This window comes from Grammomys surdaster, unplaced genomic scaffold (genome assembly GCF_004785775.1).
Source record: "Grammomys surdaster isolate TR1022 unplaced genomic scaffold, NIH_TR_1.0 1166, whole genome shotgun sequence".
NCBI lineage: Eukaryota > Metazoa > Chordata > Mammalia > Rodentia > Muridae > Grammomys > Grammomys surdaster.
In genome coordinates, this window is record NW_021605585.1 from 3,326,143 (window position 1) to 3,350,071 (window position 23,929).

General features: G+C 47.1%; 1 protein-coding gene across 2 annotated transcripts in view; it reads right to left on the reverse strand.

Annotated features, from left to right (window-relative positions):
• The window catches only part of St6gal1 (ST6 beta-galactoside alpha-2,6-sialyltransferase 1), a 121,177-nt gene that overhangs the window by 74,673 nt on the left and 22,575 nt on the right, over positions 1–23,929 (reverse strand). For both annotated transcript variants that reach the window (XM_028783888.1, XM_028783889.1), the window contains exon 2: positions 15,632–15,773. The gene's annotated coding sequence lies outside the window, so the exon portion shown is untranslated. The remainder of the gene's footprint in view (positions 1–15,631; positions 15,774–23,929) is intronic.

Consider the following 23,929-nt stretch of genomic DNA (forward strand, 5'->3'; position numbering starts at 1 on the left):
GAGAGAGAGAGAGAGAGAGAGAGAGAGAGAGAGAGAGAGAGAGAGAGGTTTAAAAGGCACACTGCACAATGCCCAGCTCCTAAAACTCTCATCAGAATCAGCTGCAGCCCTGTGCCTTGGGACCTTTGCTTGCTCTTCTCAGTGCTGCCCAATTAGCTATGAGAGGGTCTGAGACCAGGACTTAAACTCAGACCTGACTAACTGCAAACTATACAAAGCACTGACACGAGGACTTCCCATAAGCCCCGGCAGTAGGGGGATGTAGATGGGCCGGGCACCAACGAGGTAGAATGGCCTATATGAGCAGTATTGGCTCCAAATTAAGCCTTGGACACAGTTCATGTTGCTTCCTCAGAGGCTGCTCTTAAGGAGTGGCACCAGCCAGTAAGGTGCCCCTGAGCACAGCAGAGAGGAAAGGAAGCTTCCTCTAGCATGCTTTATCCTGCCTTGTAAGGCTTCTCCCCAACTCCCTTGGGGAAGACTCAGGACTCCCACTCTTCCTCCAAGCCTGTACTCAGCCTTGCCTCATGGGGCTCCTCTCCTGGAAGACCTATGAACCTGTGTTCCCCTCTCTTCACTCGCCCACTGTGACCCTTAGTAGGCCTAGCACTGGGGACCATGGGTTAGGGTGTGGGGAGGAGGCTTTGGTACTCTCTGGCCTTCAGATCAAGCAACCCATTGTTTTCCTTCTTTCTCAACAACTCAGCCTAGAAGTAGTCCAGTCGTGATTCACACATTAGTATGCAACCTATGAATCATTCTTTCTCTCACACAGATGTGTCCCAAGTCCAGTGGATTCAGGAAGGAGTAGGATCTACCTTCTGCTGCTTAGGCATGGTCAGGGGGAGACCTTCCCCTTGGAATTGTAGTGCTGCCACCTCTGCTGGAGGAAATTAGACGGTTTGTCCCATTTTAAAGGATGAACAGTTTACTAAACAGCACAAGGGAAAGCCAGCTGCAGACAGCAAGGCAAAGACTGGATCATGTATGGGCCTGTTGTGATCAGGGCTGGGGGAGCTGGGAGAACGTGAAGCTTGGATCCACTATGAGGATCCAGGAATCACTGGCCCCATCCCAAGCAGGGGACATCACGATCGTGATCCCTTTGTCAAACCTCTTTCTCAAAAATACATTTATATTATGACTCATAACAGAAGCAAAATTACAGTTATGAGGAAGCAATGAAAATACTTTTAGGTCGGAGGTCACCACAGTAGGAGGAGCTGTAGTAAAGGGTGGCTGCGTTAGGAAGGTTGAGAACCACTGATCACGTGTGATGAGCTCTGGTGGCATGGGAAGTACCATTCTGGCAGAGAGCAGGCAAGCTGTGCCACCCTCTCCCCCCAACCCAGTATCCCAGTCACCCTGACCAGCTGATGCTGAACTCAGTCAAGTCTACATAGGAATGTCCGGCTTAGTCATGGGGACAGAGATGAGACACAAAGGAGAATGTAATCTCTGAGAGGAATGGGAACATTCTAAAGAAACACTGGGGCCATCACGTTGGCTGCCATACTTCAAAAACAATGGATCCCAAAAATCCAGAATTCCCCTCAAGGGTCTTAAACTAGAAGAAAAGGCTGAGTTTCTGTGGACGAGCAGAGGAGAAAGCTGTAGAAAGAGCAGACTGGTCAGAAGAGCATACATGGGGAAACCGAGAGAACAGTAGATGGAGATCAGACCTCGTCCAGCACTGCATAGTTATGTATGCTTCCTGACACCTATTTAAGCCTCATCCGTGTTAGATCCCAAACACGGACTTGAGGAAAGAGGTCGCTACATCTCTGTTTCTCTTCCCAGCCTGTTAGGGCTCAGGAGTTCACCCTAAAATTCAGTAACAGAGACAACTAGAGGGACAACTTGAGAAACATGTGTCTAGATGCACCGAAGTCCCAGAAGGAACCTGAGCAACTCAAACCTGGGTTTGCCCTTTACCAACACACACACACACACACACACACACACACACACACACACACACTCATCCCTAGAGCCCAGTTCTGAGCACTAAAGCAAATTTCATTCAAAGTGGGTGCTGTAAGCAGCCACGCCTCTCTGTTGCTAAACTAATTATTGATGTCTTTGTTTTTATCTTGGTGAGGCTTCAAAGAGCCCCACCAGGGAGCAGGTGGAGTCTGTGCCCAGAGGCCCAGGGCTCCTCTGTCTCCACGGGAGACAGAAGAAGGCTTCCAAATATTTTCTCCCCTACTCCTCCCACCCCAGACCCCCCTCACCCCCCTCTGCTCTCAGCCCCCATAGGATCAGGTTTCCTCTGACCCAGTGGATCCAGAAGATCTCTAGGTCTCACACTGAGTCCTTTTCAGAGGTCTCACATGACAGCCTGGCTGGCGCAGCTGTTCCCAGTGAGCACATTAATAATACAGGCCTTTTTCCGCAAACTCTGGCAAACAGTCTGAAATGACAAGTGGAAACACTGTGTCAAAATTCTCCCTGGGGCTGAGTGGGGGTGGCCAGAGTAACTCACCTTTATTTGGAGGGACTTGGGGCTCTCTAGGGGAGACAGGAGGAAATAGCTAGGAGTCAGAGGGAGGGGTACAAGTACAGACATTCCGAGAGTGAGCCCTCACCAGTGGGCTTCAAGGGAATTTGGTGGAGGCAAGCAGGGCAAGCTGACTTGCATTCCCTGAGACTTATTAGCCCAGTGGTGAACAGTGCCAGGGATTTCCTCTTGGCAATAGCAAACTACAGCAGTACAGTTGGTTGAGACAGAAGACACGGAGGGTGCTGTGGGGTGAGAGGCTCAGAGGACTTGCATGCCCTTTGTTCATACAGTCTCTGTACCTAAGACAGCAACGCACTCACTCATGAAAGACCAATAACTGAAGTAGAATGGGGTATATAGGGAGAAAACCCAGGCTCAGCACCCATGGCAAAGTCGACACATAACTGAAGCCCGCACTTCCCTCACTCTCAGCCTCAGTTCCCTCAGCAGAAAGATGTGGAATGATGCAACATAGTTTAAAGGTTCACTTAAGGATGTGATGTATGAAGAACACCACCCCTGACCCTGAGGCAATGCATGGAAACAGCAGACACCCATAAATGGACTTCTCGTCCTCAGATACAGAGCTGATCCTGACTGTCCGTCAAGTCTATCTTCAGTTCTGGGTAGAAGAGCAAGGTTGTGGGGAGGTGAACTGGGTACAAAACAACTGACTATGCCTCCTGGGTGTCTTGCATTAGTTGAGTCTGACCTGTGGTCTGGATTCTGGAGCCCAGAAGGATGGTCTCTGGGTAGGAATCGGGGAGAAGAGTGAGTGAGCCCCATGAAGCTTTGGAAGTTTCTTCTAAAACAGCTCAGCTCTGGAGTCAGGGCTTGGCAGACCAGGACTTCCTCCAGCATCCTTTCAGCATCCACTATCTCCAGGACCAGAACAGGGACAAGACAAGGGGAAAATCTAGGGCTCAGGTTTAAGAAGAAACTCACTCAGCTCCATATGCTCAGATTGGCACCTATAGATGGCAGAAGCTTGTCTGGACTTGATCGTAACCCCAAGGGCCCGACCTCCCAGGCCCAACCCCACAACCTCTGTTGTATGGATACAGCTGACCATTCTCATGGAAACCTCTCTGTGCTACATTACTGCTCAACGGGACAGACAGTACACACACACTTGTGCACACACACATACACATACACCCACCATACACACACAAACACCATACAAACACCATACACACACACACACACCATACACACACAAACACCATACATACACACACACACACCATACACACACATACACACACACATACCATACACACACACACTAGAGGGGCAATAAGAGAGAAGTTGAGAAGTGGTTGAACGTGGAAATGTGCTGCAGGGGAGAAAGAGAAGCCACAGGTGTGTGTGGACAGGCAGAGTCAGGCTAGAGAAGCAGCAACAGAAAGCCAGAACAGAAGCAGACCTGAAGAAAACCCAGGGACAGAGGCAAGATTGGCTATGTCCACCTAGCAGGGTTTCGCTCCGCCCACTTCATTTGTCCCATTCCCCTGGCACAAGTTTGGTCCCCATTGCCTCCATGTAGGGCACATGGACCATGCCATCAGAGGAACTGGCATAGAACGGTTGAGTATGTCTAACTCCCAGAAATCTCAAGAACTGAGATTAGAATCTCATCCTGAGACCAGCAGGAGTGGGGCTAACTCCTTCCCTGTTTCCGTGCCTGCCTCAGAGCATGTAACCAGGGGACCTCCAACCAGGTGATCACGAGCAGTCAGTCACGTACCCAGCACCTAAAATACCTCTCCATGCTAACGAGGCATCTCAGTAGTCTTAGCCTTCAGCCAACAACCTTCTCTCCCTGGATATTCCCACGCCCTTCCCCAAAAATTATATAACCCTTGGTTCTCCCCAAATAAAGTGTATGCATTTAAACCCACACCCCAATTAAAAATACAAACAAGCTATGATTGTCTCAGAGAGCTGCTTCATTGAAGACTGCTGGAGAAGGCCTTTGTCTAAAAGAGCCATAACTACACATAAACACACACACACACACACACACACACACACACACTCCTAACTAGACTAGGATTCTGCTCATCTGGACTGAACTCCACTTCACCCGCCCAACCTGGTATACAGCAGCTTTGCCCTGTCCTCTCCAAGCTTCTGTGGCCAAGGTTTCCAGACACCCCATGAGGAGAGGAAGAACCCAGAACTATACCTACCTTCAGAACCCTCACCGCAGCCTCTTAACCACCCTCTGTGTCAAATGCCTTACCTGTATACGATGAAGTCTCCCTTAAGACTAGCTCTGAAGAATCAAAAAGTTTAAGTGCCTCTGACACTTAAAACAATCCCTATGTTTAATCCACCCTGTTGAAATTTCTCAGCCTAACAGGCAAAAGTACACGCCTTATTCTGTAGCCACTAAACTGTGCCACCCTTAGAATCCACAGCCCCTAACACTCTCACCAGGCTCCCCGGCCGCTGGCCCTTCGTTTTCCTCCCCCAGCCAGGTGTCTTGACTCCACACAGACCGTTCTTCAATTCCACCTGTCAAACCCCATCTCCTTCCTCCAGAGATCACACATCCAGGCCTGCCAAAGCCTTAAGCTATTTACAGATGTGGGATTCCTGCAGAGCCAGTAACTGAGCACACCTCAAGGGACTGCAAATACAAAGCCTCTACCTGCTCTACAGGTGAGTCATGGAGCAGGGAAAAAAAAATGGACACCAGCCCTGCAGCTACCCCAGCCTCACACCAGAGAGCCAGAGAGCCAAGTCAAGGTTAAGCTTGTGTTCAGCAAGAAGCTGGCAAACTGCAGCAAAGCAGTTCCGTCTCTACCCGAACTGTGGGCTTCAACAGGCTCTCAGCAAACAATTGAATGAATTAATGAATAAAATTCTCCTGCTGGAAGCACAGAATTAACCTCATACAGAATAAAAATATACTCATCTATTGCTTGGAAAGATGACCAGACCAGTAATGGATTGTGGCAATGCCTGCTCAACTCAGTAATTTACTTTTAAAAAAATCATATCTCTCTCTCTCTCTCTCTCTCTCTCTCTCTCTCTCTCTCTCTCTCTCTCTCTCTCTCTCTCAAGCTGTCTCCCATTTTCTCCCTTTTTTCCTCTCCCACACTCATTTATTATGTATTGATTTGGTGAACCCATGTGTGAGTGCATGTGCCACAACATCTGTGTGGAGGTCAAGGACAACTTGTGGAAGTTGGTTTCTCTTTCTACCATGTGGGCCCTAGGATGGACTCACTTCAGACTTGGCAGGAAAGTTTTTACCCACTGGGCCCTCTGTGAGTCAATCTTCTAATCTGGGCTATTTTCATGGATGATTAATTACACCTCAGTCAGTCCGTTTGAAAATTTTATATTACAGTCTAAGCCATCATGGTGGCGCTCTGGATTCAGTGGAGTGCTGAAGAGAGTCATAAGCACACTTCACAACAGAAAAAGATGGCTACCCCTGAGGGCACAGTCTCAGAGTCCATGGGTACCAGCAGGTGGAAGGCTGGACATGGGTTACCTTGTAAAGCAGTCTGTGTTGAGGGGGAGAGGTCCTGAATGGCCAAGGCACTGGGTCTGGCCAGTCATCACCCAAGCACAAAGCACCAAAACCTTCCTGAACATCACTCGAGGACTCTGTCTGCTGCCCACAGCTGAAGCCTAAGACTCCAGGTCAGAAGCACTTCCTGAAGGAGCATCCTGTCTCTCAGACTGCTCACTCACATGGCATCAGTTTCCTGCACAAAATTTGTCACTTCACATTTGCTGGTCTTAGGATTGATGTCTCTCTCTTTAGACAATATATGGAAGGGTGCAGACTAGGCTCGTGTGTTCACAGAACTCACTAAACGAGTAAGGGAGGCTTCCCTGAATGGCCAGGGTGAGGCATACATTCAGTTTTCTTCCAGCAGCCCTGCCCTTGCTGTTCATGAATTGGCACCTAAAGGAGGGACAGACACGTTCAAGTATTTGGCTTAGGAGAGCCAATACTTGAAAGAGTGAACACTCCCCTGGGGCCACTCCACCCACCATCCTCAATCTGTCCTCCTCTCTGCCTATGAAACAGCTGTTACTCTTACCTTCCTCAATGGGAAGGGTACCAGAACCCAGACTGGTCAGAATAGACTGTCTACACCATTCCTGATAGGCAGAAGTGAGAGGGTGGGACAGCAGTCTACACTCAAGGTAACCTCTCCCAGGCCAGTGGCTGGAATCTTAGAACTGATAAGGTCCCATGCTATCCCAAAGGTCAGGGATCTGTACCACCCTCCTTCAGCCTCTCCCCAGGGTGTGTATGAATGGACGCTGAATAAGCGGCAGGGTCAGAAACACAATTGTGTCTCCCAGATAGGTATGGTATTTGGAACCTAAGCTCCACTCACACTTGTACAGAGTGGGTCTGGTCAGGTCTCCAAGGAAATTCCCATTCTCCCTGGAAATGCGTTCACCCCCATTGACCCTATTTTCCATCAAAAAAAAAAAAAAAAAAAAAAAAAAAAAAAAACAATACCCAAACTGCTCCTGCTCCAGGAAAAACTGGCAGCAAATTCCCTTCCCTTGTGAGCTTCTAGGAGGAGACCTGTGATCCTTCAGACACGCACCAAGGTGCTCACACTGTAGGGTCTTGGCACAAAAGGGTCTGGCTAGTACTCAGGTAGAGAAGGAGGACAGAGCCGCTGTGCATTACTGGGTTGCAATGGCTTCCTATTTGCTAGCTGTAAAACCTTTCTGTATGCCAGCTACTCTGAGTACAAATATTTACATTATGCCCATCTTACAGTTGTGGTGACAATGAACTGAGTTAACAGGAGGACAAACTTGGTGCCCATAACATGAGCCGTAAGATAACACTCATAAATTGAGTGCTAACAGCCTATGTTCTTTCTCCAGTGTGCACAAGCTGCCAATCTCCCTAGAAGCAGAAAGAGTAGACGACACTGGGTTTAAGGTGGGCCTGAAGATGGGCAGCTGCCCTTGGCACTGTCAAACCAAAACACACTGAGAAAACAGGCTCCCCGGGCCAGTTCCAGAGTCACAGATGTTGGTACACTGATCCCGGGGAAGGGCAGGGTGGGACCACAGTAAAAAGGATTTTCGGCTGTTTGCTCATCTGTGGAGAAAAGGAAAAGACAGTCCTCCCTTGAAAAACACACGGCTCTATGAACTAGCTTCCTCCTTAGCCACCCAGGTCAATGAACCAGGGCAAAGAACAAAGAGGGAGCATGCGAGTCCAGGGCAGGTCTGGATGTGGTGGAAGAGGAAAGCCAGCACTAGATCCGTCTGCTTCCCCACTGGAGGGCACATGGGGACACCTGCACCTGAAGACAGATCCAGACTAAGGCGGGGCGGACCGAGTCTCCATCAGAACAAGCAGTGTGGTAAGAGGAGCTACCATAGCAGTTGTTAGTGCCACTGAAGGGAGCAAACTATCATCCCCCGAAATGGTCAGGGAGGCGCGGAGGGTCTGCAATGAGTCACTCTACCAAACATTCTGGCAGTCCCTTAAAAATTAAACATGTTTGCCATAGAACCCACTGTTTCTAGTCCTGGGCATTTGTCTGAGATAAAAAAGAAAGAGAAAAAAGATAAAGGGAACCTCATGTTCACACAAAGCATGCGAATGTGACTGCTGACATCAGCCCTGGTCTGGACATCCCCAGGCCTCAGAATAATTAGAATATCCTTCAGTGGACCGAAGGGCTATTGTGGTTTGAATGAGAAATTGGTCCCAGGGCCGGCTAAGGCGTTTGAACACTTGGTCCCAGGTGCCAGATTATGGAACCTTTCAGAGGAGTACCTTCCTGTCACGAGGGGAAGGTTTTGAGAGCTTACAGGCTTACCCCACTTCCAGCTCACTCTGTGTTTCCTTCATGTGGTTGAGATGTGATCTCTTGGCTTCCTGTTCCTGTCGGCATGCCTGCTGCTAGCTGCCATGGCATCCCTACCAGTATGAACTTCAAACCTCTGGAATTATAAACTAAACTGTCTTCCTTAGCCTGCTTTCTGGTCGGGTTATTTTACCACAGCAACAGATAACGAATGCACGGGTTGGGGTGGCTAACATCCATACCGTGGAATAGTACTCAGCCATGAAAAGGAGAAACCTAGGGATGGATTCAACATCCTCAGTGGGCTTGAGGGGCTTTACATCGAGTGTTCAAAACACATCTCACCGATATCACAGATAGTATCAGGGTGGAGAACAGGAAGGAGTCAGTCAATGGCAAAGGAAGAGCACGGGGAAGGTGCTCTACGGTTAGGTAACACTTCTGAATCCCAGTTGCAGTGGTGGTCACACTGGTCTCCACAGAGAAAGAAGATCTGGGCACTGCATGCTCAGCACTGCGGTTTCAGGCACATGCCCCGCCCAGTAATTATGCAAGATGGAATCACTGGTGAAACCACCACAGTCGTGTTCTATCACTTCGACCTACCTGTGGAGCTTTCTGTGGATTCTGTAATTATTTTGAAACAAAACAGATTTAAAGACAGGAGTGCCCAGCTAGTTATCAGGAAGCCCTAGGATTATAGACCACACCCATGTGCTCCAAACTCCAGTCCTCAAAGCAGATCCAACCATCCGTAGCGCTGAATGTAGCGTGAGCAAGCCTCTAGTCAAGCCGCCATCTACCGTCCACTGGTAACTTCCGGTGGAGCCGTCCTTTTCCCCCAAGACACTTCCTGCTTTAGGATTACTGCTCTCGTACCAGAATGTGCATCGTACTTATTCAACTTGATTATAATTATTTCTTTTCTTGTTGGTATCTCCAATGCAATTTTTTAGAAAACTTTTTTTTATATACATATAAGGCCAGAGATGCAAACTGAAACTTTATTTAAGGAAATATGTAGGTAACTGGTGCATTCATGAAAAGGGCCAAGCAACACGTACTTGGAAGGAAATCCAAGCACTGCAAGGCAGACATCCTAGTGAAAGTGGCTAAAGCTAAGATCACCTGACAGACTGAATGAAAAAAATGAAAGAAAATGTCTGGCCCTAGGTATGGTGGAAGAGAAACTTTACTGTACATATGCGGGAGAGTGTAGCCAGAGGCAGGGACATCTGGGAGAGTCCAGAGTGGATGTGGCCAGACTAAACTCTGCCTGTGGAAAGATGGGGAGGAGAAAGGAGAGGGAAGAGCAGGAGAACCAGATGCAGCAGCCAGGAGGCCCAAAGTACAAACAGGAGGTACTCAAAATAGTTGGATTTTAGAAAAGAACATCTCCTGAGATCAGGACCCTGTAACAGGGGACTGAGAGACCCAGGGGGCAACCAGCAGTCACTCTCCACTTTGGTATGTTAAATAGGCACCTGGCCACTTGCCCCCAGGTTTCAAAACCTGATACAGACAAACTGACAAGGAGGCAGAGTGCCTGCAGTGCCAGTGCACCATCTAGGAGACAGTTTGCGCTTCCTGAAAAGCAAAGGCAGACCTACCGTACATACAACACAGCCGGTCTCTGCCAAGGCTCCTCATAAAAGAAATCTATGTGTGAAGATAAAAGACATTTTTCTTGTGCTTTTCAAATGCTTAGTGACTTTAATAGCTGCAAATTAAAAACAATCCAAATATTTGCCGAAAGGTGGGTGGTTAAACCGTGTGGCATCCACACCCCTTTAGCAATAAAGGAAGAAATGGCTAGTTTACAGAGTAGAGACCAACAAGAGAAAAGGGCGGGCATTCAACAGAAACCCAGCTTCCTGTGGTCTTATGCAGGCTGGGTAAGAGGAGGCAGATGGTCCTTGCTGTGGTGGGAAGGAAACAGAAAAGAGTGGGAGGGAAGAATATAGGACAGGAAGAGATGTGGAGAACCCCTCAAAGGTTGTGAGCACTGACATGATCCACAGGAGGATACATACACTACACTCCTCCATGGTGCGCAATTTAAATAGAGGTAGGTTGTAATCTGTCAGTCATTCCCAGGTAAAGGTGGGAAGAGCATGGCAATGCTCTTTTGTCCCCCCCCCCATTAATCAGCTTTAAAGAGAAAAGCCTTATGCAAATTATTAGTCTCCACTCTAGGTAGGAACTCTGCAGCCTTCTGATACAGAAGGAAGCTGGATCAGAAAGCCTTCAGGGCCTGGGGGACCTGCAACTGTCATTAAGTCAGGCTCAAGCATCCAAGGTCTCCAAGGCTGAGCGCTAACATCTCTGTGTTGTGAGGAGCCTTAGGTGTCTGATTCTAGCAAAAGCAGACACAGAGGAAAACTTGAACAAAGAGAGTAGAGTGTCTGTGTGTGGCGGGGGAGGGGGGAATCACATCTCTGGTAATTAAGATGTCACCTCCCCATACTGGGTTGTCATTGCTACAAATGTCTGTAGCTGCAAAGCCCATTGCAGACCGGGACAGGAAGGTGGCAGTGCTGGCCATTCCATTTGCCCAGGAAGGTTTGATGAGACAGACCCTGGTCAGTCAGGAGACCAGACACCTGTTCCACTTGAGCAATAAACATGGCCTCCCCCTTTCTGGGTCTCTACTTCTTCCAAGGAAGAAGGCGAAAGAGTTCTTTCAACTCTAGGTAATGTACTCTGAGCCTTCTCAGGTGGCTTGGGTGCCACAGTCAAAAGGAGTCTTGTTTCTCTATGAAACCACACCCCACAACCCCACCACCCTAGCTTAGATCGTGACCCCAGTACCCCCAGTTTCGTCTGGCAGTGCCTTTCTAGACAGCCCCTCGTCCCCTCAGTTGTCCCTCTTCCCCATGTGTTCTGGTTAAGTGTTTCTATAGCTGTGTTAGAAAAGAATGACTGAAAGCAGCCTGAGGAAGAACAGATTTCCCCTCCACCACAACATCATCATGGGAAGCTAGTGCAAGAATTCAAGGCAGGAACCTGGAGCTGATGCAGAGGCCATGGAAGGGTGCTGCTCACTGGCTTGCTCCTCGTGGCTTGCTCAGCCTGCTTTCTTACAGAGCTGAGGACTACCAGCTCAGAGGTGGCTCCACCCTCAGAGAGCCAGGCCCTGAATGTCAATCATCTATCATGAAAATGCACCCCAGGATTGCCCATACCCCTATCTAGTAGGGGCATTCTCTTACTTGATGCCTCCTCTTCTGAATGACTCTAGCGTGTGTCAAGTTGACATAAAACAAGCCAGCACTTTATGTGTTACTTAGTGTGCTCATCATAGAACAAACACTTCAAACTAAGGTTGGGAGTCTGGACACCCTGGAAATACACAGTAGCTTCAAGGTAGTTCCTGCTTTTAGAGTCCTTGAAAGACAAGCTGGAGGTGTATGGCTCTAACAGTAAGGAGAGCCGATGTCCTATATAGTCTTGTTTCCAGAAAGTTCTTCCCCTTGTCCTTGTTTAATCTGTGTGCCCAAGGCTGGGCAAGAATTTCTTGCCCAAACAGGATAGGCTTTTTTGCTGCCATATAATAGACACTCAGTAAATAGCTACAAAATTAGATCAAAGTTTTCTTTCCTGGGATATTTTCTGAACAGGACTCTAATAGCACAAGAAATAAACCTGAGAGTTGAAATGAAACCAAGAAGCTTCCACAAAACAAAGAGAACAATCACTGGAGTGAGTGGACAGCCTGCAGAATGGGAAGAAGTCTTGGCCAAGCATACTTCAGGCAACAAACGTTGTGTCAATGAACGTGCCAACAGACTGAACAGGCAGTGTATATGTTCTAAAAGGTTCAACATCCTTAACCATCAGGGCAATGCAAATTAAAACTCATTTGAAATTCCATCTCATCCAAGTCAAGAAAACAAACAACAACAAGTTCTGGTAAGATGTGGGGGAAAGGAACCATAATTCGTCACTGATGAGTGTGCAAACTAGTATAGCCATTGCTGAACCCACCCACATGGAGGTTCCCCAGCAAGTTGACATAGAATTACCATATGAGTAAGCTACACCCAAAGGGGTCAATCAACACACCAGAGAAATGTCTTATGTATCTGTTTATAGGAGCACCCTTCACAATACCAAAGAGATGGAACCAGCTAGATATCCATCAACTGAGAAACAGATAAAGAAGAGGAGGTCTAGCTACACAACAGAATTTCATGCGGCCATTTTTTAAAAATCATAAAAGCACTCAGGAGAGGGGAAACCCTGTTTCTAGCCAGCAGGGAGGACTGGGAGGCGGGCCCATCTCCTGGGCCATCTCGTGGACAAGCTGCAGGAAGCGCAGTCTCCCAGATCTGATGTTCTCTCGCAGTACAAGGAAGAGCCCCTGGGGGATCTGCAAACTCTATGGCCCCTGTTCACAAGCATTCTGAGTAGAGTGATACTCCCTTAGGGGAGGAAATGCTTGCAGGCGCTGGCTTGGGAACCCCTGCCTGGATGACCACTTGCTATGAAGGACACTTGGCAGCTCTGAGAGGAGCTTTTCTATAGCCAAGCTTCAGTTTCCGTATCTGAGACATGGATGAAGGCACAGTGCCAGAGGCTGCAGAGGTAAGAAGAGGGCACAGAGACAGCAGAGAGCATGGGTGCTCAGTCCAAGCCCTGATCTTTCTTACACCACAAAGAAAGATTCCTCAGTCCTTAGAGTAAGACCTTCTCCACCTGCATCAGCATTGAGAAGGAAAACCAAGTTCCTGAAGGAAGGAGGCTTATGTCCAGGAAAACTATAGGCTGCTTCTGAAGGGTACTGAGACTTTGGCAACCATGCAGGGGAAGGCCTGAGAAAAGCAGGGGCAGGGGTGGCAGCTGGAGACCATGGATGTGTTCCACTGCTGGTTACATACAAGAGCTCAGGGGTCAGGCAGCCTTGCAGCTCAGGCTCCTCCCCATTCCAGCATCTTCCTCCAGAACACCCCTTCTCCTCAAGGGCTAACCACTAGCTACTAGGTGGTCTGGATCCCTGACTGCTCTGTGCTTTCCTACCTTCCTAATTTCCTGAACCACAAAGGGAAAGTGGAATGTCACCAATGTCTCACCCTGTCCCTAAGCCCTTTTTTTTTTAAGGACATGCAAGCAAGAAGTGTAACCAGAAGACAGAGAAAGGAGAGGGCAGAGGCCAGGACTCCATTATGCTAATTTAATTAGCTCTAATCTGCTGACAGCAGGGCCTTGAAGAGAGAAAGAGGCTTTTATTGAAACTTCATATTTGGCAGGAAGTCACCCTCACCCTCCCTCAGAGATCATGAGCCCTGACGGGGGTCCTGGCTTTCACATCCAGTGACGCTGTTGTCGATTCTCCTTTTCACACTTCTCTGACCAGTCTCTCAACTTTTCCAGAAAGAAAATGCACCTCAGATGTTGGTCGGTAAATGGAGGGTTTTCACCTGCCGTTATGAAATGGTATCAATAATTCAGAACCCCACACACACAACACACATACCGAGATGCCTGTCAGAAGGAGAAATGCAGCCAGTTTCTCTCCATCAATATACCAAGGTTTTCTGGTGGCCTAACTCCCTCCCTGCAGCAGACAAGGAGCCTCGCAGTATCAGACACTACCATTATGTAGCTAGACCCTGACAGCTACCCAGGAGACCCTGCGAACAGACCTGTGTTTACTGAACACCTAGTCTTCACAGGGGAGGAGACTTAGACTCGTTGGTACAGCACTTGCCTGGCATGAGCAGGACCCTAAGCTTGATCCCCACCACCACCAAAAGAAAACTCCTCTAGGAAGCCTACTTTGCAGCTCCTCCAGTTTCAATGGCAACACGTCACTCTCCCACAGTGGTCGGTTCTAAGCTGCAAAGTGCTCTGTATTATTTTGTCTTGTTGGGTTGGGAAATGGTAGTGTTTTGTTTCTAACAATTTCGAACTACTGGTTTGTAAAATCTCAAAGTTAAGAATGAGACTTGGAAGGTTTCTGTGACAACCTCTCCCTGCACCACACACACCCTCAGCCACCAACCCGCCCCACGCACACACACACCACCCTCAACCCCCTGAAAAGCAAAAGAAACAGTCGAGACAGGAAGCCATTGAAGAGACCTCTTAAAAACTGTGACAAGGATGCTAAAGTATAGTGCTTCACAATTGGCTTCTGGCTGGGTGCTAGTTGGGAAGGACTCAGTTTTCTTTAAGCGGCTGGCCTCTGGGCGTTTGACCATGCTCCAGTGAATAAATGGCAGCACAATCAGACTCTGTATTTCTTTCCTTCTTTTCTTCCTTCCTTCCTTCCTTCCTTTCTTTCTTCCTTCCTTTCCTTCCTTCCTTCCCTCTCTCTCTCTCTCTCTCTCTCTCTCTCTCCCTCCCTCTCTCTCTCTCTTCTTTTTCTTCTTCTCCTCCTTCTTCCTCCTCCTCCTCCTCTCCTTCCTCTTTTCCTCCTCTTCCTCTCCTTCTTTCTTTTGGGGGGAGGTTACAAGGGTAAGGGGAACCAGGAGTACTAGGAACTGAATGAGATTAGGGTACATTATGTGAAATTGCCCCAGAAAAACAATAAAAACATTATGTTGGAAAAAAATCCTGGATGCTTAGAAGCAGCTCAAGAGAGCTTCTAGGTAAGAAGTGAGATCTCCTGGTCCCTCATGGAATCATCCCTCTACCTCCATGTAGACGGCATCAGCATCCTACAGTAGTTATTCTTAGAGGGACCCTAACAGAGCACTGTTTTTAGACCCTGCTTTCTTTTCTTCCAAATGTCCTGGGAGTACTTATTACTTATTAAAATCACTTTTTTTTTTGGCTTTTTCGAGACAGGGTTTCTCTGTGTAGCCCTGGCTGTCCTGGAACTCACTCTGTAGACCAGGCTGGCCTCAAACTCAGAAAGCCGCCTGCCTCTGCCTCCCAAGTGCTGGGATTAAAGGTGTGGGCCACCACCGCCCGGCTTAAAATCACTTTTGATAAACCTACTGGAATGCTTTGTCATAAACTCTCTACATGACGTCTGTCACCTGTACTTCCTGGGTTAGGGAGTGTGTCGAGGAGGCAGAGAAGCACATGGATGTGTTCCCTGGGAGCTTGTTTGCTGTGCAGAACACAGAAAACCTTGAGGATAAGTTCACTCTCTTTAGGGTTCAAATTTCCTTAGCAACGGAGAAAATGGAAGTTCTTGCACTAACAAACCAAAGCCTTTAGCCTCCAGTGCACTTGCCTCTGTGTAGCTGATGGCTGGAATTAAAAACTCCTTCCTCCCTGAGCCTTAGAGAACTGCCATCACCTTTCCCCCAAAGAACCACTGTGCCCTCTCCTTGGAGCTTGCTGTACGGGTTCTTACCTCAGCATCGGACTGGAAAGTGGGGACCAGGTATTTGGGGAAGCCTCAAGGGGGCCAGTTCATTTCAGTTGACTTCCAGGGCACGGATTGTGTCTCTCTCCACTGCTGGCTGCAGAGCTTGCACAGCTGGCTTTACCCCTGCCTGCAGGGAAAAGGGAGAGTGCAAGCTGAGGCCAGAGCACAGGGTTAATACAACCATGGAAGTGGGTGCCCTCCCCGCCCTCCCCCCCCACACACACACACCCTTGCTCCCTCAGCCCTGACCCAGCAGCTCCCACCTCAGAGTCCCCTGCAGAGCACATTCCTCCCCAAAGAAGCCAGCCTCCTCCCAAACGACTTAAGCTGGCCATCTGTTCATCCCTGTCCACCTGTTTTTGCCCAGTCTGAGTAACAAACTGAGCAAAGCAAACTTTACTAGAGCCTCTGGATTACTACTCAATACTGGTAATGGAGAAAGGCAAGGTGAGACATCCTCAGATCCAGCCCAAGTCCTGTATGCAGACAAAGCCTGTGGCTTCACTGATCTCATCAAACCTGCTCAGTCTCCCCACATGGAGCACACTGTTTCTGCTGTTACAAACGTAAAGGCAAGTTCTCATTCATTCTGGAAGCATTTAGGACTGGGCCTGAATTTTCAATCCATAGACTACATCTGAGCAGATAGGTGAGTTTTTAAAGTAACTGCATTTGACCTTGTGGCAGGGAGATTAAGTTCCATTTATGCATTTAAAATAATATAAAATTTTAAATGAAAAGAAAAAGTTACTCATTGTTACTCTATCCAAGAAAACTACATATGACAGGATACCCTTTCTGTTAGCATTTCCTCTGGGCTCTGCCCAATAGTTGCCTAGTAACATCAAGGTACAAGCTTGGCTCATGTATAAAAGGACTCTCCATCTTCTTTCTCCCTCCCCCTCCCTCCCTCCCTCTCTCCCACCCCCTCCCCCCTCTCTCTCCACATGTTCCAGGCTGGCCTTTTCCCTTCTTTCTCTCTCTCTCTCTTTTTCTGTCTTTCTCTGCCCCCTTTCTTTCTCTGCCTCTACTCCCTTCGCCAGACCCCCTTCCCAGGTCCCAAATAAACTTCGTTTCATACTAGACTTGTCTTGTGGCTGATACCTCAGTGGAACACCTCAGCACAGACCCTGCTAAGGCAACCCTCCTGCCACTTCATACCTTGTTTTATAAAACATATCACTTTCTGATTCTTGTCTTATCTTTGTCTGCCAGATTTTTTTTATAAAAATGGTAATGGGTGAGGTGTGGTTTAATGTGAGTCCTCAGTGTTCTGTAGTGTCATCTAATGGCTACATAATGCATATGTGTCTCCGAGTCCCCTATGATTCTTGTGTAGTGCCCTACCATAAATTCTACAAAGCCCTCAAAGGGTTGACATTTAAATTCCTACTAATTCTTTTTGTGCTAATTACAAATATTATTTGAAACTGTATCACCCCACACCCCCAAACAAATTTTTAGAGATACATCACAACAAAGAAGTGAAAGACCTCTACAACAAAAACTTCAAGGTGCTGAAAAAGGAGAACACAGAAAATGCTAAACAATGCTCCTGGGGTGGCAGAATTAATGTGGTTAAAATAGCTGTGCTACTAAAGTAAATTTACTAACATCATATCTCACAAGTTTAGGAAAAGAAACAATTCAAGAATTCATATGGAACCACAGAAGACCATAAATAGTCAAAGCAGTCCTAAAGAGTAAGGCCATAACTGGAGGTATCATATACAATGCCTGGCCTCAGATTATACACTACAGTCCTACCATAATAAAGACTGGCATCCAAACAGACAGGAAGACCAATGCACTAGAACAAAGGATGCAAAAATGAGTGCTACACTGTGCTCGCCTAAGTTTTGGCAGTGAATATAAAGACATACCAAGGGGACAAAGAAGATAGCCTGCCTAGCAAATGGGCCTGGCAACGCTGGCTTTCACAGGCAGAAGATGAAATTAGAACCACGTCTCCGCTTTAGAAAAAACTCATTTCAAAGTGGATCAAAGGTCTTTATTTAAAACCTGACGCACCTCAATTTCTAGAAAGAAACATAGGAAATGCTTTTCATCAGAGTAGGCAAGAACTAACCCCGAACTATTAACAAACGGAACTATTCGAAAATTAAGTTTCTGCCCAGCAAAGGGATCAGTCACCAGGACACACACACTGCCTGCAGAATGGAAGAAAATCTCTGCCAGTTACACTTCAGGAGCTAACAGCCAGAATTACAGAGAATTGCATAAAATGAAATCCAAGAAAACAAAATTGCCAATTGACAAAAACTGAACAGATGGTTTTTGAGAGAGGAAAAAGAAACACAAAAGGGTCAATATGTATTATTTTAAAATCTTCAATATCCCCAGCCATCAGGAAAATATGAATTAAAACTACTTTGGGATACCATCTAATCCCAGTCAGAATGGCTGTCATCAACAAATCTGACAGCAAGTGTTGAAGAGGCTGTGGGCAGGGAGAAAAGAATCCTTGTTCACTGTTGGTGGGAGTGCAAATTAATACAGCCATTGTGGAAATCAGTTTGAATATTTCTCAAAAACTAAAAATAGAACTACCATCTGACCCAGCTGTTTCACTCCTGGGCACACACCCGGGACTCCTGGCCTTCCCGTAAAGATGTCTGCACGGCCTTTTCCTTTCTGCTTTGTTCACCACAGCAAACAACTGGAACAACCTATCTGCTCATCAACAGATAAATGGATAATGAAAATATGATGTGTATGCGTGCGTGTGTGCGTGCGTGCATCCATGTGTGTGTGCATGCTCGTGCTCATATATGTGTGCAGGTGCATTTGTGCACATGTGTGTGTGTGTGTGTGTGTGTGCGTGCGTGTGTGTGTGTGTACATGCTATTCAACTCTAAAGAGAACTGAAACTGCAAAATTTGCAGAAAGAGATGGAAGAACTTGGAATGCTTGGAATGAATAGCATTAAACAAGATCACATACTCGCAGGAAGAAAGAACACTTGTTCTCCTTCAAAGGAGAAACCTAGCCAATAAGATTTGTTTATGTGTAAGCAAATGCACTCGTGGGCACTGTGTAACATGCAGACAGAACCAGGGTAGGTAACAATTAGGGAAGAAGGGAGGACTGCATGCAGGCAAAGGTCCAAGTCACAAAAGAGGATATAAAGCCCCTTGGTTTTGTATTTCAACTCTGCCGTGCATTTTCCGTTTTTTGGTGCACAAAATATATTTGATACTGAAAACTCAAAATCTGACGTGAAGCTTCACAGCTTCAGATATTCGAACTGTTGATACGTTCAGACTTTGGGTCTGCTTAATTTTAGTGTGGGGTATTTTTTGGAAGAATATATGATATATATCATATACATATATCATATAATATATATCATATATACATACATATATGAAAGCCATAATTCATTCCTTAAACCACAATCTTGGCAACCAAATTGCTGAATCAAAGACTTTCCAAATTGCCCCGGTGCCCAAGCCACAGCTACACTAGTGGAAATGAATATGGGTTATCAGAAGTCTGGCTTTCCTGTGCTCACAGCAAGCTCAGTTTCGGTCTAAGATGCTCAGGGAGGGGTGCCTGAGAATGAACAGGCAAGGAGACGTGAGAAAGCCATAAAGGGCAGGAAAGGGGCAGTGAAAACACAAACACAAATGTTCAGGTGAAGAAAAAGTCTTAGAGGCAAAGAAAACCAAGGGCCATTCCCAGACAAGACAGGAGTGAATGGAAGCAGGAAACTGAAGCCGACCTTGCCATTTGTAGGGCTGGAAATATCAAGGCTTCACGAAGATTGGGGCAGAGTACATCGAACAGTAAAAGCAACAGCTGATACCCAAAAAGAGTTGCTGGAGGCCTTGGGCACCTTGCTGCTGTGTATAATTAATGTCAACAAAACACCAGAAGCCAGCCAGAGACTCTGTGGTGAAGGCCGGCAGCCAGCTAAGAGAGCTGCATGCTCACAGGCAGCCAGAGAGAGATCAGCACCAGGCCTTCAGGAAGGGGCCCTTCCACAGGACAAAAGAGCCCTGTGCAGCCGGCTCACCGGCCCCCTTAGTGGGAAACCCCCACCCCACACACACATATTCTCTCTGTAGTCAGCCTTCTTGGCATCTTTGATTTTAAGCCACGTTTGATTTAGTAAGAGACAGATAAGGAATTCACCAGGTAATCTATCCAAACAAATGGCTGGATTTCTGAGACCCAGATGTCACCAGCAATAGAGACTCACTCCTCTGGCTTTTCCTAGTTGACTATCTCTATATACACATCACTGGAGCCCCAACAACTGGCAGGCCCCTAGGGGTTGTGGGCTCCCTGGGGGCTTTCCAAGCCCTAAATCAATAGTTTGAAGGCTTCCAATATTCCTGAATGATACAAGTCACTCACACTTCCGGGCCTGCCCTGGTAGATGAGGGATAGACTTTAAGGATAATTAAATAAAGTAGGCTGACCAGATATTGTTTCAAAGATTCAGGATAGACCCTAAGGTTAAAGACAAGTAGCAGAAACCCATCCTAGGCAAATTACACACACAAGATTGAGGAAGGTACAGTAGGAGACCTGCTAGAGGGTGACACTGGTACCATAAGACCCAGAAACAGTCCATGCTCCATAGCTGCAGTAGATAGGATGCCTCTGCTCTTTTATCTGTGTCCTGAATATCTGTCACAAAAATCTGTTGTGATGGAATTCGGGTGAAATGCACTACCCCAACAAAACAGTCTCTACAGGGCTCTAAGTCTGCAGCAATCATGGGCTGTGGACCAACTGGACTTCCTAAAGTACAGCCAGGTGAGTCTGTTAAGACTTTCTGCACACACTGGGCAGGTCACTGGTCCCCTCGTATAACCCCCTCATCCCCATGCAGCCCATGTGAGCATCTATACCCTTGTCTCCAAGCAGCGGTCAGTCAGTCCACACTCCCAACACCACTGTCTCTCCTAGAGCTCTCTGACGATCACCCTTCAGATCACACGAGGTTCACTCACTGGGTTTGACATCTAAATAGGCTTCCTTTTTTTTCCCCCTCCCTCGTAGCCAAGGCTTTCCTGTGGCTATGTTCTGTTTGAAGATTTCCACCTCATTGTACAGGCCACCCAACCTTGCTACTCTGACAGCAATTCAGCCAGTCTCTCCTTTCTTCCACCCAGAAGCTCCCAGAAGACAAAAAGTCTAAGAACGGGGCTGTCTTGGGGTTGCTTGCCTTCTGGATTGCTTCCTCTAAAGCACTGATGCATGAGGTACGGACCACATTACCACAACCAAGGCTTCACTAGCAGTGCCAGCAGCCCAAGAAACCCACAAACTGACCAAGAACATAGCCTGAGAATGTCATTGCCCAGTCTCACAAACCAGAGCAATGCTAACAAGTCCTGTTTAGTCGGGCTGGTGTAGCCTGTCACAGGTGTGGAGCACAGGCCAGGACCCTGGCATCCATGGGTAGCCACTATTCCACACTGTTTGGAATATGGGCAGTTTTCTGATAACATGTGGGCATGGACGTAGATTAGCTAAGTGCTTTTACAAGATCCTTACACAGAAGATACTCCAAGACCTGAGCCCTGTAAACCTGCTGAGCACTTAAGTCAAGTGAGAAGACACTGTTCTGAAAACCGAACGTGAACATCTGTTAACATCAAGAGGCTTCTGGGACAGCCTCCTATCCCCTCTGCTCCCGCTACCCCTCCCAGGACGTATGTTCCCTCTAGAAGGTTCATCTGTGAGGCCCCAGCCCAGCATTAGAGGTTTCCTATCTCAGACCAAGGATTAGCTGCAGCTGTTCCCCTAGGTTCGTGTTCATTCTCTCTGTCTCTCTGTCTCTCTGTCTCTGTTTGTCTGTCTGTCTGTCTGTCTGTCTGTCTCTCTCTCTCTCTGACACACACACACACACACACACACACATTTATCAGCTGCCATGTTAGGCACTCTGTGTTCCAATCAACTTCTCTACTCCTCACACAGTCCTGTAAGGCAAGGAGTGTTCTGCCCATTCGCTGACAAAGAGACAAGAGATTTAGTAAGGAACCTTAGCAAAGAACTGGTAAGTGACTAAGAATTTCACAGACAGACCTGCCTCCTAAAGGCTTCTGCTCACTCCAAGGAAGGAGCTGGAATTAAATGGGATCCAAGGACAAACGCCCCAGAGTGGTTTCTAACACCCAGAAGAAAAGGCCCAGTTCATTTTCAGAGCAGCAGCAAAGGTCACCAAACACTGGAAAAGACCTTTATGGAAAAAATAGTACACGGTGAGCTCAGGTCTACAGTGGTCACCTTTGTAGTCTCAGCAGCCATCTGGATATTTGAAAACTGCGCCCCCTTCCTAAGCAAAGCAGAGCACATGCATGACCCTTCCTGAGGTGTTCCACCAGGCTCAGCACTGCTGCAGCAGCCCCTCCCCCGCCCTCCACAGCCTTGCTTTCTGCTGTTGAAATGCAACACACTTTCATCTCTTAGTACTTCTACGCTCCTGCTAGCATCTGTAAACCACATACTTACCTGGCTCTCGTTTTTAGCAGTAGGTATTAGTCATGTACTTCCTATTATGCAAAAGAAAGATTTTGTTCTCTTTGAGCCCACATACTTCTCCTAATGAAGTTACACCATTCCGTTTAAGAAAGCCTCCAAGCTTCTCATTATATGACCGTGTGGTTACACTCACAGTAAAGACATGTGATGTGTCTCAGCTCACTCCCTTCACACACAGCTCTTAACTGTCGTTTCGGGAGTCCGCACCTGTCTCCTGTTTGAACGTCTGGTTTTTTGGTATAAATCTCACTAATCCCACTTCATCTTTCCCACCAAGACATACAACCCATCAAAGTGTAACCCAATACTGTTATGTAATCAATCGGCTTCTTTTGATTTTGATTTCTTGAATCTCTCCCTCCTGACAATTTCTTTCCTCCTACACCAACTCAAACTAGTTTGCTTCAGGGCATAATGGGCTATCCCTTTGCTCTTTCTAGTTTACTCCATGGTTAGAGAGCAGATGCAGTCAGAACCTTCTCATAAAGCCTCTGTGGGAGGCAAGAAAACTGGAGTTTCTTGCATCTGAGAACACCATTATTCCACCCACGGGTCTGATTAATAGATTATTACGAGTCTGGCAGAATGTCTCAGAAATCATATCCTCTTGAAGTTTTTCTTAATTTTTAAATGTACCTATTTATTTAGTGTGCATGTGCACACACAAGGATACTATAGTGTGTGTGTGTGTGCGTGCATGTGTGCATGTGTGTCTGTGTGTGTGTGTGTGTGTGTGTGTGTGTGTGTGTGTGTGTGTTTAGGTCTGAGATTGACATGAAGGAGTTGGTTTGGGGGATGCTGGAGATTGAACTTAGGTTGTCTGGGCTCATGGCAAGTGGCTTTATCCATGGAATAGCTCTGGATTCAGCGTCTTCAGTTTTACTTCTCACCTGTTTATTTGCATCTACAAGCTGTTTGGTGTTCTTCCACTGAGCCCCCACCGCCCCGGCACTGTGGAGCTTTCATTCATTTGTTCATTATGTGTCTTTTCCTTTTTCATTTGTACTGCTTTGTTCCATGAACTTGGTCACTTTTTCAATCTAGCAACCTACATCCTTCAGTTCTCTCTACCTGTTTGTTTTTCTTTTATTGAAAATAGTTTTTCTCTTTGTAAAATATATTCAGACAATGGTTTGCCCTCCCCTACCTCCTCCAAGATCCTCCCAAACTCCCACCCCTCATCAGAATCCACACCAGTTCTGTCTCTCCTTAGAAAACATGGCATCTAAGGAATAACAACAAAATAAGACAAAACAAAGAGAAGGTTCTATTTATTTAGTACTTTATTTTTTTGAGCTAGGTTCTCTTTGTAGCCAGACTGGCCTGGTGCTTGCTATGTAGCCGTGGATGACCTTGACTTTGTGACCTCCACATGTCAAGTGGCTGCTTTCCAAGTACCGAGCTCACAGGCGTACACAGCTGGGCCTGATTTCATGTGGAGCTGAGGACAGTGCCCAGAACCTCCTGCGTGCTATGTAAGCACTGTACCGACTCAGCCACCTCCTCGGCCCGAGACTTTCCTTGTTATTTCTCAAACACTCTCCCCTTCAGTATTGCTGTTCTCTCATTCGGCACATCTTACTATTCAGATATTTCAGAATAACTCGCTCATTTTCCATTCCGAGACCTTCTGAATTTCAATTTTGTAATACAAACCCTGTAGCTATTTACTTCAGCCCTGGTGCTTTAATTCCAAGCGTTCACTCTCCTCTGAGCTCTCCTTGCTATATGCATCTCCCCTTCACCAAACTCCTTGACTTG